Below are 16,995 nucleotides of genomic sequence, written 5' to 3'. Positions count from 1 at the left end.
ATGTATGCACAAAAGGGGGAATTGTAGCACCCTCACCGCCTGATGAGGGGAGATATTATTGTTAATAACAACACACAGAGCTGCTGCTTCACAACGAGAGTCTGTATATTTCTTTTTTTAAACAATAAAACTGACATCAATGTAAACAGTTTAAATAATGTTACATATGTCACACAGATTAATCTAACTCAACTTGAAGGTACAAAACATTGCTTTAGCGTCATCTGTCAACTTATATTGCAAAGAAAGAAAAAAGTTAACTAACAATTACATTACATTAAATGATAATCACCCACATCTCCAGGAAACATATTACACTGCATGTAAATATAACTGTTTTCATCATGTTTAACAGGGGTCCGTTCTTCGTACGTCACTAACTCAGTTAGCTGGATTTGATTGTTGTGGATTTGTCCTGATCTTGGATTGTTTCGTTCTTCGATGCGCTTCTCGCATTTGTTGTCATAGCAACATATCCGTAAGCTTGAACCTGCTCGGTAACAGGTTTATTTCATGTAAACAGGATTTAGCCTGCACTCCTGGTGGGTTATGATTGGTTGAAATGAAAAGTATATGCCCCCCTGCCATGGACTCCCCCCCTCCCCCCCCCACACACACAAACACGATATGATATAATATGATATTACTATTAATAATAAACCCTAGGCACAAGACAGCCATCAAGACCATTAAACAAATTATTGTATAATGTTTATTTTGTAACACATTTATTTTTCAGGGGTTTGTCATAAAAATATGCCAAAAAATATTTATAAATATTGTAGCGTTTTTCACTGCTACGAAGGGATTTGGAGAGACGAGTGAGCTTCCATGCTGCCCAATGCAAATGGCTGGGAGTATTTTATTTAACATGGCACGAAAGTCACACAACCACACATTCACATTCACTAACACACATCAACAGGATACACTTCTAACCCACACACACACACCCTGGCCGAAGCCACTAACCCAAACACCTTTCCTCGACAGGGTAAACACCTAACAACCCCTCCCGCAAAGCATGATGGTTACTAGTCAAAACCCCACCCACGCCACACTGCCCCCACCCGAGCTGTGACCGTCCCCGGTCACGATGGCGAACTCAGTCCTGGAAGCGTGACGGTGGTCTTTTTGCGGGGAAAGGAGGGCTTCGTGGGTAAATCAGACTGTGGAGGTAGCCCGAACACAAGGTCCACAGGCGTGCGCAACTCACGCCCGAACATTAACGCAGCTGATGTCAGCTGTGATGACTCCTGCACTGCTGTGCGATATGCCCACAGCACGAGAGGCAAATGTTCGTCCCAATCCTTCTGCCGGTCGCTGGTCAGCATGGCGAGTTGGGTGGTGAGCATCCGATTGAACCGTTCCACGAGGCCATCACTTTGTGGATGAAGGGGTGTGGTGCGGGTCTTTTTCACCCCGAGGCACTTGCACACCGCCGCAAACACCTCCGCCTCGCTGTGTAACTGCTCCGGGGCGGCAAATCGGCTGAACACCTCATCCACCAGCACTCGAGCCGTGGTGGAAGCGCTCTGGTCAGGCACAGCAACCGCCTCCGGCCACTTGGTGAAGTAGTCCATGGCCACTAGCACATACCGGTTCCCGCGATCGGAAATGGGAAACGGCCCAAGCATGTCCACGCCCATCCGCTCCATAGGTGCCCCCACCCAAAGTCTTGCAGGGGTGCTCGCGAGCGCTGGGTAGGGCCCTTCTTTGCCGTGCAGACTTCGTATCTGTGAACAAAGTTCACTATCAGTGTGGCAGCCGGGCCAGTAGAAGCGAGTGCGCAACCGCCGCAGCGTTTTAGTGACTCCAAAGTGTCCCGCACCCGCATGCCCGTGAACCATTCCTAACACTCGTGCCCGCAGAGTCCGCGGCACCAGCAGCTGAAAAGATTCGCCAGCGCCGCACGGCCGTTCCCAGTGGCGGTAGAGTAAACCCCCCCGCAACGCTAGTGTAACGGGTGCTGTGCGTGGGTTGTAAGGAAGGTGTATAGACAGAGGTGATCAAGGGGGAAGAGTCTTTTAATATAAGGAAAGCTGAGCATAAACAGACATCTACATAAAGGAAACTAAGGAACAGCAACACAGGACATAAGAGAAACCAACAGCTAAGCAAAACAAGATTTATACTACACACTTAACTAAACAAGAGCTACACTAAGACAGGGAGTAACACTAAGACAGGGAGTTACACTAAGACAGGGAGTTACACTAAGACAGGCTAAACATGAACTAAACACAGGCTAAACATGAACTAAACACGAAAGGCTAAACATGAACTAAACACAGGCTAGGAGATAACAAGACAAACTAGGAACAAAACATGACAGTACATAAACAAAACTAAACTAAGAACAACTCAAACCAGGAGCTAGGGAAGTGGCGTGACACCAAGAACAGGGAAACATAACACCCACTTAACTTGACCGCAAGTTAACAGAACAGATGCCAGACGCAGAGCAACTGAACAAAGGGCTATTTATCACAAAACTAATCATTCTCTTTTAATTAGCTTCCTCGGTTCAGGTGAGCGTTCCCGTCACCTGACCGAGGTGTACTCTGGGAAATGAAGTTCTAAACAACTTAACTCAAAATGGAGTCTCTGCGTCTGGCTCCCTCTAGGGGCTGACCGTGACAGCTAGTCGGTTAAACTGCAAGTGGAGAGCTTTTTCCTCTTGTCCCAGGTGAGCAACCGCGGCATAATCCGGTCTCTGGCCCGTGTTAACCCAACCTAGTACCCGCTGCAGCGCCGGAATCTTCTCCTGCTAGGCAATGAGCTGATCACAGTCCATCTGTGGCACAGGCGAAACGACTACAGGCGATGATTTAGTCGACGCAGTAACTCGGCTGCACGCGGGCTCGAACGGCTGATTACCAACGGGGGCTCCGGAGAACTGCGCAGGTAGAATGTTCTGATTCACGGGGGTTGAAGAGTGTTCGATGTCGCAACCACCCACGCGCTCTTCAACCCGCTCGCAGTGCCGACAACGCTCTTTGCTCCACGGGCGGCGGGGTAAAGCATCGGCGTTAGCATGCAGTTTTCCCGCTCGGTGCTGAACAGTAAAATTATAATCTTGCAACCGCTCGAGCCAGCGCGCTAACTGCCCCTTTTTCTCCGGTCCAGACAACGCGCGGCTGAAGTAGGCGATAGCACGCTCTTTACCCTCGGAAACCTGAGACAGGACAGCCCCTAGCCATACATCGCTTGCGTCCGTGTCGAGGATGAACATACGAGATGCATCAGGATATTCGAGAACGGGCGACGTGACCAGAGCTTCCCGTAACCGAGTGAAAGCTCAGCTTTTGTTCAGCGATAGCTCGTTTAGCTAAGGGAAGGCGTCTCGGATGTAACCGAACAGGAGCTGCGTTACCCGTATCAATCGTGTGCTGCACCAAATTTGAAAAAAATATTATTATTTATATTTTTTCATATACAACATATTTATTTTCATATTGTTTATTTTATTTTATTGTCTCATGTAATTTGTAAACCATTAACCTATGAATTTATGTTCTAATATAATATTTGATAGCGATAATGTGGCAGGGGGGCATTTCAGCGTATAACTCGTGTTACAAAAAACAATTTAGCTCGTTTTTTTTCCATTTCGTCAACCAATCGGAGGGCTTGTGATCAATGTTTCCACTGTCGATGCATATCGCCTTTTAAACCAACTTAGCCGCATCGTAATTAGCACGATGATCTCATCTTAGATGTGTTAGTTCATCTCGGATGTGTCAAGCAACGTACGAAGAACGGACCCCAGGATGTTAACCAAGAATAACCGCTGAAAATGTAGCACAGGAAGATACACATACTGAAGGTGCACATTCGACTCATATAGTCGTACTTGCAACTTTACTATGAATCTCTCTTGAACATAAAGTGACTAGTGAGATCTGTAACTTACACAGTTAAACACCACAACATTCATGTACACATGTTACTTCTGAGACCGTGTGACATCATTCATTAGCATGTTGAGAATAGACAATATACAGGTTGAACAGAGTAAACTTTCAGATACTTAACAATTCTTTTCTACCTCATTCTCTAACATCTCAGAAATGGGTTTATGTGATATTTTTAGTCCATACCTGATGAGGGGAGATATTATTGTTAGAAACAACACACAACAAAACGAGAGTCTGTGTATTTCTGAGCAGCTCAGAAATACAGCGAGGAGGCAGGGGGCCGCCGAACCCCGGCCACCCTATTGGCCCCCCCTGGTCTGACCACAGCCATCCATTTGTACTGCCACAGCAATGCCGGACACTTTTGTGTGCGCACATCCTGGTACCGCCAGTGGAGTGGAGTTCTTTTACTGTCATTAAGTGGAGCCCGGTGGAGCGGACATATTTCTATGAGTGGAGTGGAGTGGAGCGGAGAGGAGTCCAATACCACTGGCGGGAATTTGAAAATGCGACGGAACAACAAATAAATCAATAAAACAAATAATTTTGTTTAAACACTATTAATCTAATACTGTACAAAAGAAAAGATAGTAAAAGTATAAGCATTTTCTAACTTCTTTATGCCTCGGTGAATTCGTAATTAAACTGTTTAGTAAGCTACATGAGGCAAAAAAAGAGAAAAAAAATAAAATAATGTCACTCCAACTAAAGTCTGACTACTTTTTGAATAATTTGTTGATAGTTTTGGTAACATGATAATTGACTAGCATATCTATTGGTGATAGATAACTCCTGCAAATAAGTTAAATCAAACAAAATGTGTTAGTTTGTTAAAAGAATGTTATAGTTTGTTAACTTGGGCTGTCAATTTTATTGTTTGCTTTTGTTAATTTTGCAAGTACTAGCTGTAATGATGGTGATGTGCACTGTATCATGTCAGAGCAGCAGACATGAAGAGAAAGGCATCAGACATAGCTTCCTTCTTCAGCAAGGCAGCAGTTAGCAAGAAACCAGCTGAAGTGCAGAAAGACAGTCAGTTAGATTCAGAGAGCGAGAGGGAAGAGTCCCCAGTGAGTACTGGAGTTGTCCCAAGTCAGCCTCCAGGTATTCAGACCCTCTCACAACTGGCCATACATTTACCCTCTCTGACAATGTCCATTTGTGTGTTATGTACAAAAACAGGTCATGATTAAAGCAGTTTACATTAATTTAAAAAACTTTTTTTAGAGAATAGTTTCAGCACCTTTTATTCAGACACACATTCTTTTTCAGTTGTTTCCCAAAGAGCCCATCTAGCCCATGCCAGTGACCCAGGAGATCCTTCGGGTCAGTATTTCATTCACATGTTTGGTTGTCTTGTGTTGCTGTCCTCTTATTTATTCTGTCTATTAAACAAATCATGCAGAAACAGTTATAAACTTTTTTTTTTTTTTTTTTTTTGAAAAACACCTTAAAATGTGACACTTCTATTTTTAGATGTTAGTGAAAGACCTCATCAGCAGACAGACTCGGAGAGTGAGGTAGAGCAGCCTCCAGTACTGCCCAGTGGATCAAGAGCACCTCCAGGTATACTAAAACCTACACAGTGGTACTGTAAATTGGAATTGTACTCAAACCAGATATGATGCAGTAGCCATATTAACCTGGTAGCCTGATATTTCATTAATCGTTCTGATTTACTCCTATAAAACACCCCAGTATTTCTCCATTAGATGGATGCTCCCAAGTCTGGCCTTGATCATCAATTAGATGTAGAATGGGACAATAGTTACACTTGTGTGATTTTTATCATTAATCTAGTCTGCAATATGAATAATTGAAATTGCTTCTTTTCTTTTCTTGATATAGACATATCCAAATCAAGAGCTGATGGACCAGTCCAGCCAAACCTGAAGATCTTTCCTAAAACACTCCAGGGTGACAGGAGCAGAAACTTTCAAGCCACATGGTACCATAAACACACATGGCTCGAATACTCGCAGAGCCAGGACTCTGCATACTGCTATGCATGCAGGCATTTTGGACTCCCAAACACAGACTCGACATTTACTTCAGGGTTGGGGTACAAGAATTGGAAAAAAGCAACATACAAAGACGGAGGATTTGCTGTACATGAAAAGGCAGAGGCTCACATAAATGCAATGATGGCTTGGAAGGAATTTGAGCGAGGAGAAAAAGCAAATGAATCTTTACTGAGTACTCTAACAAAAGAGCACAGTAAACACATACGAGAAAATCGTAGCTATATCAAAACTGTGGCAGAAGTATTGCTTTTAACTACAACCCAAAATATCTCACAAAGGGGTCACAGAGAAACAAGTGATGCAGACAACAGGGGAAACTTCTTGGCTATATTGAATGCAATTGGTAACCATGACTCATTTGTAAAAAAGAAACTGACAGGGTCTCGCAATGCAAAATACACTAGCCATCAGATTCAGAATGAGATTTTGGATACATTAGCCGAAATGGTACAGTACGGTCTTCCATCATAAATGAGGTCAAGGAAAGCGGTGTCTTCTCTATAATGTCAGATGAAACCAAAGACACAAAAAAGAAGGAACAAATATCTTTTGTGCTGAGGTACTATTATCAAGGAACTGTAAAAGAGAGTTTTCTGCACTTTGAATCTGCAGACCAGCTTGATGCTGCAGGATTGACAAAAAAATTATCGAGTTACTTGAAAGATATGGGCTAGACTAAAAAAATAATCTTGTTGGGCAGTCGTATGACGGTGCTTCTGTCATGAGTGGCAAGCACTCTGGCGTTCAAGCTCGTATTAAGGATGTGGCAAAGCAGGCATTTTATGTCCATTGTAATGCTCATAGTCTTAATCTGGTTTTTGTTGACACAATCAAAGCTGTCCCACCAGCTGATACGTTTTTTGCGTTGTTGCAGAGACTATATGTATTTATGTCTGGCTCTCATGTTCACATCAAGTGGCTTGACACACAGAAAGAAATGTGTCCTGGAACTCCAAGAGAGCTTCAACGGTTGTGTGACACTAGGTGGGCTTGCCGGCATAGTGCTTGTCATACCGTACTTGAAAGACTACCTGCTATTACATGTGTTCTTGAGAAGGTTGCTGCAGAAAACCATGGAGAAAGGAGCATTGATGCACGGGGCCAGCTCGCTCAAATTGACCTGCAGTTTATTGGCCTTTTAGTGACATGCACCAAGATTTTTGGTGAAGCAAAAGCTTTGTCTGATATTCTGCAGTCTCCCTCTCTTGATTTGTGTTCAGCTGTAGATCTAGTTAAAGCCCTTGTACAAACTTTTCAGGATTACAGAGATGAGTCCTACTTTGACAGTCTCTGGAAAGAAGTAGTAAATACTGCGGAAAACTCCAATGTGGAGACAGAACCTATTCCAAAAAGAAAGTCAAAACAGAGCAAAATGCTAGATGGGCACACTGTCATGTCATCTGTAGGTGAGCGTTCTGAGCAGACCAGGGACTCTTTTCGTACAAGCATATTCTACCCTGTGCTTGATGTCATGCTCAGTGAATTAAAGAGACGATTCTCAAAACCTAACTGTGCAATAATGATGGGGATTCAGGCCTTGAATCCATCAAGTGCTTCATTTTGCAAGGAGGAGGCTTTATTTTCATTTGCTTCTATTTATGCATGTAACATAGATAACCTCACACATGAGATACATCAAATAAAAAGAGTCCTACAGAGGAAAGTAGCATCTGGCATACAGAAGCCCTCCAACATTGTAGAGCTCACTAATATGATGGAGCCTTTTAAAGATGTATTTCATGAGCTCTTCCGATTGTGCAAAATTGCCATTGCAATACCAGTAAGTACTGCGTCCTGTGAACGCAGCTTTTCCACACTGAAGCTGGTGAAGACATTCCTGCGTTCGACCATGGATGACAGTAGACTGAGCAATCTGGGTGTTTTGAGTGTGGAGTCCAGGCGAGCAAAGTCCCTGGATATGGAGGATTTTGTAAATCGCTTTAGTGCAAAGCACAACAATCGCAGAATACAGCTGTATTGAGGGAAAATGAAGGCCTATTAAAAAAAATTTAAAAAATCTTTTATCAATTTTTACAAATTGATATATAAATCAATTCAGAATTGGAATTAAAAAAAATTTAACACAGGCCTAATCCTTGTTTAAGTTTTTTTGTGATCAAATTCTTTATTCTGAAGAGTTTTAATAAAAAAATTGCACTCAAGTATTTTACTTTCGTAAGTATGCATTATATGTAAATATGTTTACATATTGTAAATACGTTTTTTATGCATTTTGTAAAGTAGTTTGTAATTGTAACTAACTTGATTTGACTCTCACCTGACTTGGAGACTTTTTTTATAACTAAAATAAAACAACTAATGGTTATAATAAAACAACTGTTTCCTGTATGTTCTTTCTTAAGGAGGTGTGTGGTTTACAGTAGGTGACCTAAATATAGTTCTAATTTATGCCACCCTCAAAATGATCACATAATCATCCCGGCCACCCCACAGAAAATTTCCTGGCTCCGCCACTGAGCATAAGCAAAGAAACAATACTTGGAGTGCTGTCTGAGGTGGGCAGTGGCGTGGATTGGCTTTGGCTGTAGAGGGGGTTAAAGGATGGGTGATGCAGAGCGCGTGCCGTGGACAACACGCAGTGTGAGCGCGGCTGTGCGGGGAGAGCAGACCTGATATAACGCTTAACGCACAGAAAGAGTGTAGATGGATCAGAAGCGCTGGTGACTCAGAAAACATGCACCTGTATTTAGAGTTGAAGTAAACCTGGGGATTTAGGCGGAGACGAAGTCGGAAACAACAGCAAAGTTGTCAAAGCCGGGTGATCAGTCAACGTAGCGAACAAATTCAGTTTGTGAGGAAATAGATGTAACCCCGGGAAGCAAAAAAAAAAAAAAAAAACTTGAAAAAACGAGAAAGTGTTCTTGGCAGACAAAAGACATGTAAAAACAGACAGCTTGGAGCACGCAATAATTGTGCAAGACTTTTCATAGAGTGATGAATGAAAATATGTATCAGGTGTGCTCGGGCCGATGAATGAGGCGGCAAAACAGAAGCCACGGAACGAAATGTGGAGAGAAGTAGCCGGTGATCAAGGGTTGGCTCGAGGCGTGGGTGTGACCTGGCGTGCCGTGACATAAACGATCCTTCAGGAGCATTTGCAGGGGCAGTTATTGTCCCAGAGCTACATAACACTGATTACTCCCAGTAAATTAACAGACAACAGGATCCTGAAACAGCAAACCAGCAGAGGAAGAATAACTACATAATTTCACAAGTAACACAGCTCTTTGTTCTCTAATAAATGACACTCCATCATTACAGGAGAGCTGGATTCCGTACTGTGTTACAGTTTACAATAAAGAAATGAAAGTGCACCTGTCTGGTAAAAATCATCAACGAGTAACCTGTTGTGTGTGTGAGTGTGTGTGTGTTTTCATTTTGTGTTTTTACCTATTTGTTACATTTAATTGTGAAAATGACAACAACAATAAATCAATAAAGTTAATAGCGTGTGTTTTCGTAATTAAATGGTAAACAAATTATTTATAATGATAATAAACAAACTGTTCAGAAGCATTTTTGTGAGGCATATAGAATGTGATACTATAGAATCATTATTGTAGAATCATTGTGTTATAACATTTTGTCAGCTCACTCATCAATACACTTCCACTATGAAAACTGCACTCGCTTTGGACTTCCTTAAAGCTCCATGTGAACAGTTATGATGGAAAAGAAAAGCCTCCACAGAAAAAAGCATAAGGCCAATTCTACAAATCAAAATGGAGCTTTTAAAAGATTTTAAACTATTTAGTGCCAAGGAAAGTCCTGCTTTTCGCTTAGGTTTGTATGAGATTAAATAGAAGTAAAAGGAAAATGTGCTTTTGGAGTTCTAAAAAATAACTTACTGTAAAAATAACGATTTATGGAAGTCTTGAACTCTCTTGCTTTAACTACATTTTTTATTTCATTAAGCATAAACTGTGCAAATGTAAATGTTATAACCAGAGATAAGTTCTCTCACTGATGAGAAACTGCAAGAGCAAAATGAAACTAGGGTTAGGGTTAGGGTTAGGCTTTTACACTCAAAATAACATTACTCTGTAGTAGAGGAAGTTCTATAATTATTGTTAAAACTTCGTTTCTTGTACAAAGGTTACTTGACAGAAAAAGGGACAGAATGAAACAATGGAACCACATAGAAATGTATATGTATGTTCAGCCAGTGCATTAAAGAACAATCTTCTACTCTATTCATAAAGTCGAACAATTAACATCTCTGTCTCAACACAAGTATGTGCCCTGGATAGTTCCAATGACGTGAAAGTGAGAACGTATGACTTATGTAGTCAGCCAGACTAGGGTTTGGTTGTCTAGACTAAGGAAATACCTCCCTCACACATACGCACATGGTCTATAAACATCTCTGAACAGACAGATTAGTTTGGTCTCATCACACTCACAGACTAGACATTGGTGTACAACTATTGTATCCAATGTCATAGTGTATACATTTCTCTACCACACACAGCGTGAAATAAATTAAAACAAGTTGCATTCATGGAGTTGTGGGCATTATCCATGCCCACAACTTCACACACATTAGGATAATCATATTTATGTATACATTTTATATATTTAAATGAAATTATTTGACCCAACACAACTGTTTATTTTTTTCTTTTTGAGATTCTCTGTTATGATCATCACAAAATAATATAGCATACCCATGTTTTTCACACTCCTTGGAGAAGAGTGCGGCAAAATGACATGTGGCATTGATGATTATCCACTCATTCTTCATCTTTAAATTTTACTTTCTCCTCCGCAAACAAAACGTCTCATTTTCACTTCAGTTTTGCTTTCTTTCAAAAATAATTTTGAACAGATTATGACACACAGATCTATTTTAGAGCTTTTAAACAGTGATTGGAGCAGTCTGATTAGAATAACGTCATGCAGCCAAGTCACAGATCTATAAGTTTTGTCTGTGCGCATAAATCTTTCATACAGCCACTGATTTCATCATTTCACCTTTCAACTGTTCAAAACTATAAAAGCCTGTAAAAACTACAACACTTACTATAATGTGAAGCCTACTTTGCAGGTCTCAGTGTCATAAACAGTGACATCACATGCATTCCTTGGCGCAGTCCTACTCCTCACTGGTCGTAAGATTAGGAAGCTGCTTAAACAACTTTTATGTCCAACTCTGAGCTAGAAATATTTTCAGTCCTAGATTAACATTGAGCCCAATTACTACGCTTAGTAAATACGGGCCCAGAGTGGCTCAAGGACTTTTTATTGGGAAGAACTATTCATGTAAGGATAGAGAGAGCTATTCAAAGAATTTTGAAAATGGAAGACCTCAATGCAGCATAATGAGTTTTTTATAATTCTCTTTTATGATAGACTTCACTTAACTAGAAGGAAAGAACAAGGGCCTCAGAACAACATCATGAGGCTAGTGAGGAGCATGAGACATCTCTGTCAAGCTGTCATTGTGGCAAATGGTGGAAACACCCGCTACTGACATTGGTATTTGGGGCTATCCCTGTTATTGTCCAAATTTTTTGGGTAATAAATATTAAAATAATGAAAATGGTGTTTCTTTTCATACATTATTAGTAGTATCAAAGAGAACTTTTACTTTTTTCATTTAAATCCAGAGCGAATAGGAAAAACACTCATGTAAATAACAATATCTCTAACTTATTGTGAGTAGTGTATATTGCAGCAGTCTTTTTTGCCAAAAGATGCTAACACGAAGACTCCGTCCACACGAAGCCGGTGCGTTCCCTATCCAATCTTTTTCTCGTGAACACGGTGTCGTCTCAAGAAATATCTGCGTACACACGAAACCACTGAAAATGGTGTAGTATATATGCTAGACCAGTATGGGGCGCTGTAATTCTGCCATAGAGATACACTATACATGGAAAAGAAGACTTTGAGCATGCACATAACCTTGCGCGCTGTATACGAACCAAGATTGTGTTGTCCATTATCGCTTGTTGCTCATAACAGTTGCATAGAAGCAATAGATTTTGCTGTAATAAAGGTAGCAGGCTTTGTAGCAACACGAACACAATCATGTAGTCCGCCATTATTGTTGTTGCTGTTACGTGTGACGCAGCCGAGACGTGATGTGATGACATCATCGTTTCACAAAATATGCTGATTGGCCGTACACACGAAGACGCAAAGTTGTCGTTTTCAGATTTATCCACTTTGGGACCCGGTTTCAAAAAATAGCGGTTTCAGTCTCCTAAAACGCCGGATCCGTGTGGACGAAACGCCAATACGATAAAAAATTTATACGTATACAGCGAAACGCATCTCCGTGTGGACAGAGTTTTTCCTTGAGTCACATAGTATAAAGGCTTAAATACAGTAGATAGTTGTTACAGTTACCTTCAGATCTACACATCAAAGAAATAAAGTCATAATTTTAATTGGTAAATAGATGCAGGCGCTGACCCGAGTTTTTTAGCAAGTGCATGACAGAAATATATTGCAAAGCGGTCACCCAAATGCCAAATTTCCCATCAAAAACTTAACATAACAAGTTTTACCATTATTGTAGATTACAGTAAGAGTGTCTTCATTGTTTTGTCATTATGCAGTATCCACTCTGGAGCAATATCTGTCAGTTACAGTCAGAGGCATCATGCATTCAGTTTTTGAGGGGATAAAATTTTATCCATGACTAATAACACTGATAATAATTCATTATAAGTTAATAACTGATGCTTAAAACACTTTACAAACTTTACAAGTAATATTCTAAAGCTATTAGTAATTTAGTAAAAATAAAGTGTCTGAAAAGTGTTCGTCATCAGAGACTGCAAAGGCATGAAGACTTTTTTGTTAGACCTTTTGTTTACAGGGGAAAGAGGGCCACATTTGTCAAAAACATTTGCAGGAGACTTCAAAATTGGACAGCCTTAGTTGTGATGCTGTTGTGTCGGCCTTCACCCATCCATCAAAGGATTTAGACCTGGAATTAAAAACACCAGTAGTCATCTGTTTGCCACTTGATGTTTTGAAGAAAAGCTTTAGACATTACATTTTCTAGCTGATCGTGTACAGTGGAACCTCGGATTACGAGCATAATTCGTTCCGGAAGCGGGCTCGTATTTCAAAACACTCGGAAATCAAAGCACATTTTCCCATACGAAATAATGGAAATTAAAATTATTCGTTCCACAGCCCAAAAAAATAAATACATAAAAATAATTAACACAAAATATAAAGTTCAAATAAAACAAATTAACCTGCATGTTACCTTAAAAAAAGTAAAAATAAATTCCGACCAATAAGTGTTACATATGCGCACAGGCGCAGTGTGTGTGTGTGTTTTTCTCTCTCCTGCGCTGCTGAGTGTGTGTTATGTGTGTGCGCGAGCGTAATTTGACACTGTGCCGGTTGAGTGTGAGTGAAGCACCCCCTCTCTGTTTTACACACACACAAACACATTAAATGCGAGAGAGAGAGAGAGAGAGAGAGAGAGAAAGAGAGTGAGCCGGCACGGTGTCAAATTACGCGCACACACACACATAACACACACACTCAAAAACTGACACACACTAACGACAAGAGAGTGTGTGTGCGAACCTGCGGTGTCAAATCACGCGCGCGTACACACATAACACACACTCTGCAGCTTATGAGAAAGAAACACACACACACACATGACACACAGTAAAGGCGAGAGAGAAAGATAGCGTGTGTTTGTGTTTGATCAGGCACGGTGTCAAATGATGCGCACACACATAACACACACACACTCTGCAGCGCTTTCTCCCAAGAGAAAGAAAAACACACACACAACACACATACTTAAACACTGACACACAGTAAAGACAGAGAGAGAAAGAGAGCGTGTATGTGCACACATAACACACACTCTGCAGCGCAAGAGACAAAAACACACACACACACGGATTGATTATACCAGTAAGAGGCGAGCACTAAGACCCAGCAGGGGAGATGAATACCCGCAGAGCCAGAAAGTGAAAAAACGTTGGCTCAGTTGTGATGACGCGACGCTCGGTGTTAAAACAAGAAGCGCATGTGTTATACGTGATACTCGGAGCTCGTCAAAATTTATTAAAAATCTTTGCTCGTCTTCCGGAACACTCGTAAACCGTGTTACTCGTAATCCGAGGTTCCACTGTACTTCTGTTTGTACCGTCTAACATTATATAAAATGAATAGATGACATTTACAGGCAGAGTTTGCAGGGAGTCAGGAAGGTTTCATATTTGTTTGTGCATGTTTGTTGGATTTAAGTTAGTACGCATATTTTGTAGTTTTCAGTTTAACATGTAATTAGTTCATTTGAAAACCAAACGATTTAGGAAATGGTTTCTTAATAGTTTAATATAAACTAACTGATATTTCACTTTTAGAAGACTTTATAACCCCTAGTTTGCTTCAATTGTGTGCACTTGTGTAAAACACAAATCCCTGCATCAGCCTGTGTGTGGTATACTGTAGTACAGAAGAAGAAGAAACTTCTTTGATTTGCTGTGTTGATTGGCTTCATGGCTAGTTTGTCAGTATTAACTTCTGATACTGTGTGTAAATGCATAACAAGCCATGCAGTGATTGCAGACAAGCCATGCAGACTATACCATCTTCAGTTATACAATGTTTGTCCAGAAGGCAAAAGTCAAACTCTGCCTATGATGACATTATATAATTTTGTATGATCTTTCTTATTATGTGCATTTTCTATAATATTACGGATTAAAGTCCTACTCTCAGATATTGTCTGTTTCCTGTAGAATCTGGGGTAGATATAAACCCCACCCACTAACAGTGACAACAGGATGATGACTTCAAAAAACCATACGGACACGAACACCATAAAACCTGAGAGAGAGAAAGAGAGACAGAGAGAGAGAGTGGTTAACTGTATCTTGTTACCTTGCCATTAGTTTCGTGAGTAAAGCACATTGACATGGAAATTCTTAATGCCTTGCAGAAAAAATAGATAAGCTACATGTCACATTTAAGTTTTATTTTATCTTTAGTAACTGCCTTTTGGGCACTAGTGACTCAGCGGTAGATTTCCTGAAGGCCCGGGTTCAATTCCCACCGCATGCCCAATGAGCAGACACTGAATGCAGTACCGGTCCCAAGATGGGGCAAAAAATGGGAGAGTTGTGTCAGGAAGGGCATCTGGCATAAAACCTACAGTATGTCAATTTGTGTGTGAATCAAGTTTCAAGAACTTACCTAATTAACTAACTTAAGTTTTAAGTACTCCATACTTTAGTGACATCTGTGCTTGAAAACTAGTGGAACTATCAGAGCCAGATTTCGAACAATATACTTAAACTACTACTATCCCTACCATTTCTACCACAAGCTATTTTTTTATGTTTAGGGACTGAACTAACCTTTCATTAATTCTTTAACTCTTCTTAAGATTAGACCCAATATTTAGCTGTTTTTGTTTTTGTGTTCCTAAACTGTTACATTGTTGTTGCTTGTCCAAGCATTATTATAAAAGACAGACTCACCAGTGCATGGGTGAAGCTCAGTGGTAATGTGATCACGGCTGACATTATTTTCTACAAAGCAGGTGACGTTTCCATGATAGTCTTTATTCAGTATGAGAGTGCTGTTCCTGTTCGCTAGTTTAGGGAGTGTGTTTAAATCAGAAGTCAAGTTGAAGTGGAGGTTGTCTCCTTCAGCAGAACAGAACACTGTCATGACTCCAGGGGACGAGCAGCTGTAAGACACTTTCACTGAGGACACCTGAGCTGTGGATTAGAGATAAACACATCAGAATAAATTATTACAGAGGCATGTGATAGCTAAAACACATTGTCAAACCAAAATGCAACAACAAATTATAAATACAACATTAATAATTATAATTTATTACCTTAAATTGCATTTTTTTATGTTTCAATAAAATGGCCTTTTGATCTGCATTCATGAACTAAAACAATGTTTTTCCCCTAAATTATTTATTCTAATAGAAAATCGAATATGTTTTATATCAATGCATGGTATTTTCCTGATTAGACAATACAATACTGTAAATAATTGTAAACAATGGGACGGACTATAATGTGTAGGACATAACTGTTAAATTGTAAATGTTGTAGTGTGTTGTGATTAGAGCTTATGTGGTCCTACCTTCAGTTTTCAGCTGCAAAGTATAAATGCCTTTATTAGTCCCGTGGACATCATAGGTGTCTAAAATGTATGTTCCAGTGTTGGTCCTCTCTGCACTGGTTAGTATCAGCGTTTTATTATCATTAACAAACTGCCATCTTGGGATATTTGGTGTTGATCGGTTACTTCGAAGTTTTCTATGTTTTAGAATTGAACAATATGGATCTTTCTTGTCTGTGAACTTTAAGTTAAACCCATACTCCAGGGGCATTTGCAGGTGCAGTTGTTGTCCCAGAGCTACATAACACTGATTACTCTCAGTAAATCTACAGACAACAGGATCCTGAAACAGCAAACCTGCAGGCGAAAAAAAAAATCAAGAATATTCTTAGTATTGTTATTCAGTACACTGATATTATTGAGTACTTATTAGGTTTCCTTTATTAGATAATCTATTTATCCTCTAATAAATGTCACTCTATTATTACAGGACAGCTAAATTTAAAACTGTGTTACAGTTGTCCAGAAGCAGTTTTGGGAGGGGGCACAGAGGACAGTTCACCTCTCCCAAATGGAGAGGACAAGGAGGGTGATTTTTCATCTGACTTTCTTCCAAATAACGCACATTTATTTTAAAATATTTAAACACTAGGGGTGTACCATTTCATCGATTTTGTGCACATGTACTTTAAACAGTATGAATTCTTTATCAAACTAAAATCACTATAACTTTGAGTCGTTTATAACGTGCATTTAAAAAAGCAACATTCGCAAAATATAATAATATTTTATATATTAATATTTTGCCTGTGAATTTAATATTTAATATTATAAATATTATTTATTATAATGAAAATACCTGAAATGGTTGGAAGAACAGCAATAAAAATATGCTTATAAATATATATCCTCTAGATCTGCGTGAATCTTCTTTGGCGAAGTTTCTGCACGAG

This window comes from Clarias gariepinus, chromosome 16 (genome assembly GCF_024256425.1).
Source record: "Clarias gariepinus isolate MV-2021 ecotype Netherlands chromosome 16, CGAR_prim_01v2, whole genome shotgun sequence".
Lineage (NCBI taxonomy): Eukaryota > Metazoa > Chordata > Actinopteri > Siluriformes > Clariidae > Clarias > Clarias gariepinus.
The sequence above is the reverse complement of the archived record's forward strand: the minus strand, read 5'-3'. Positions refer to the sequence as shown.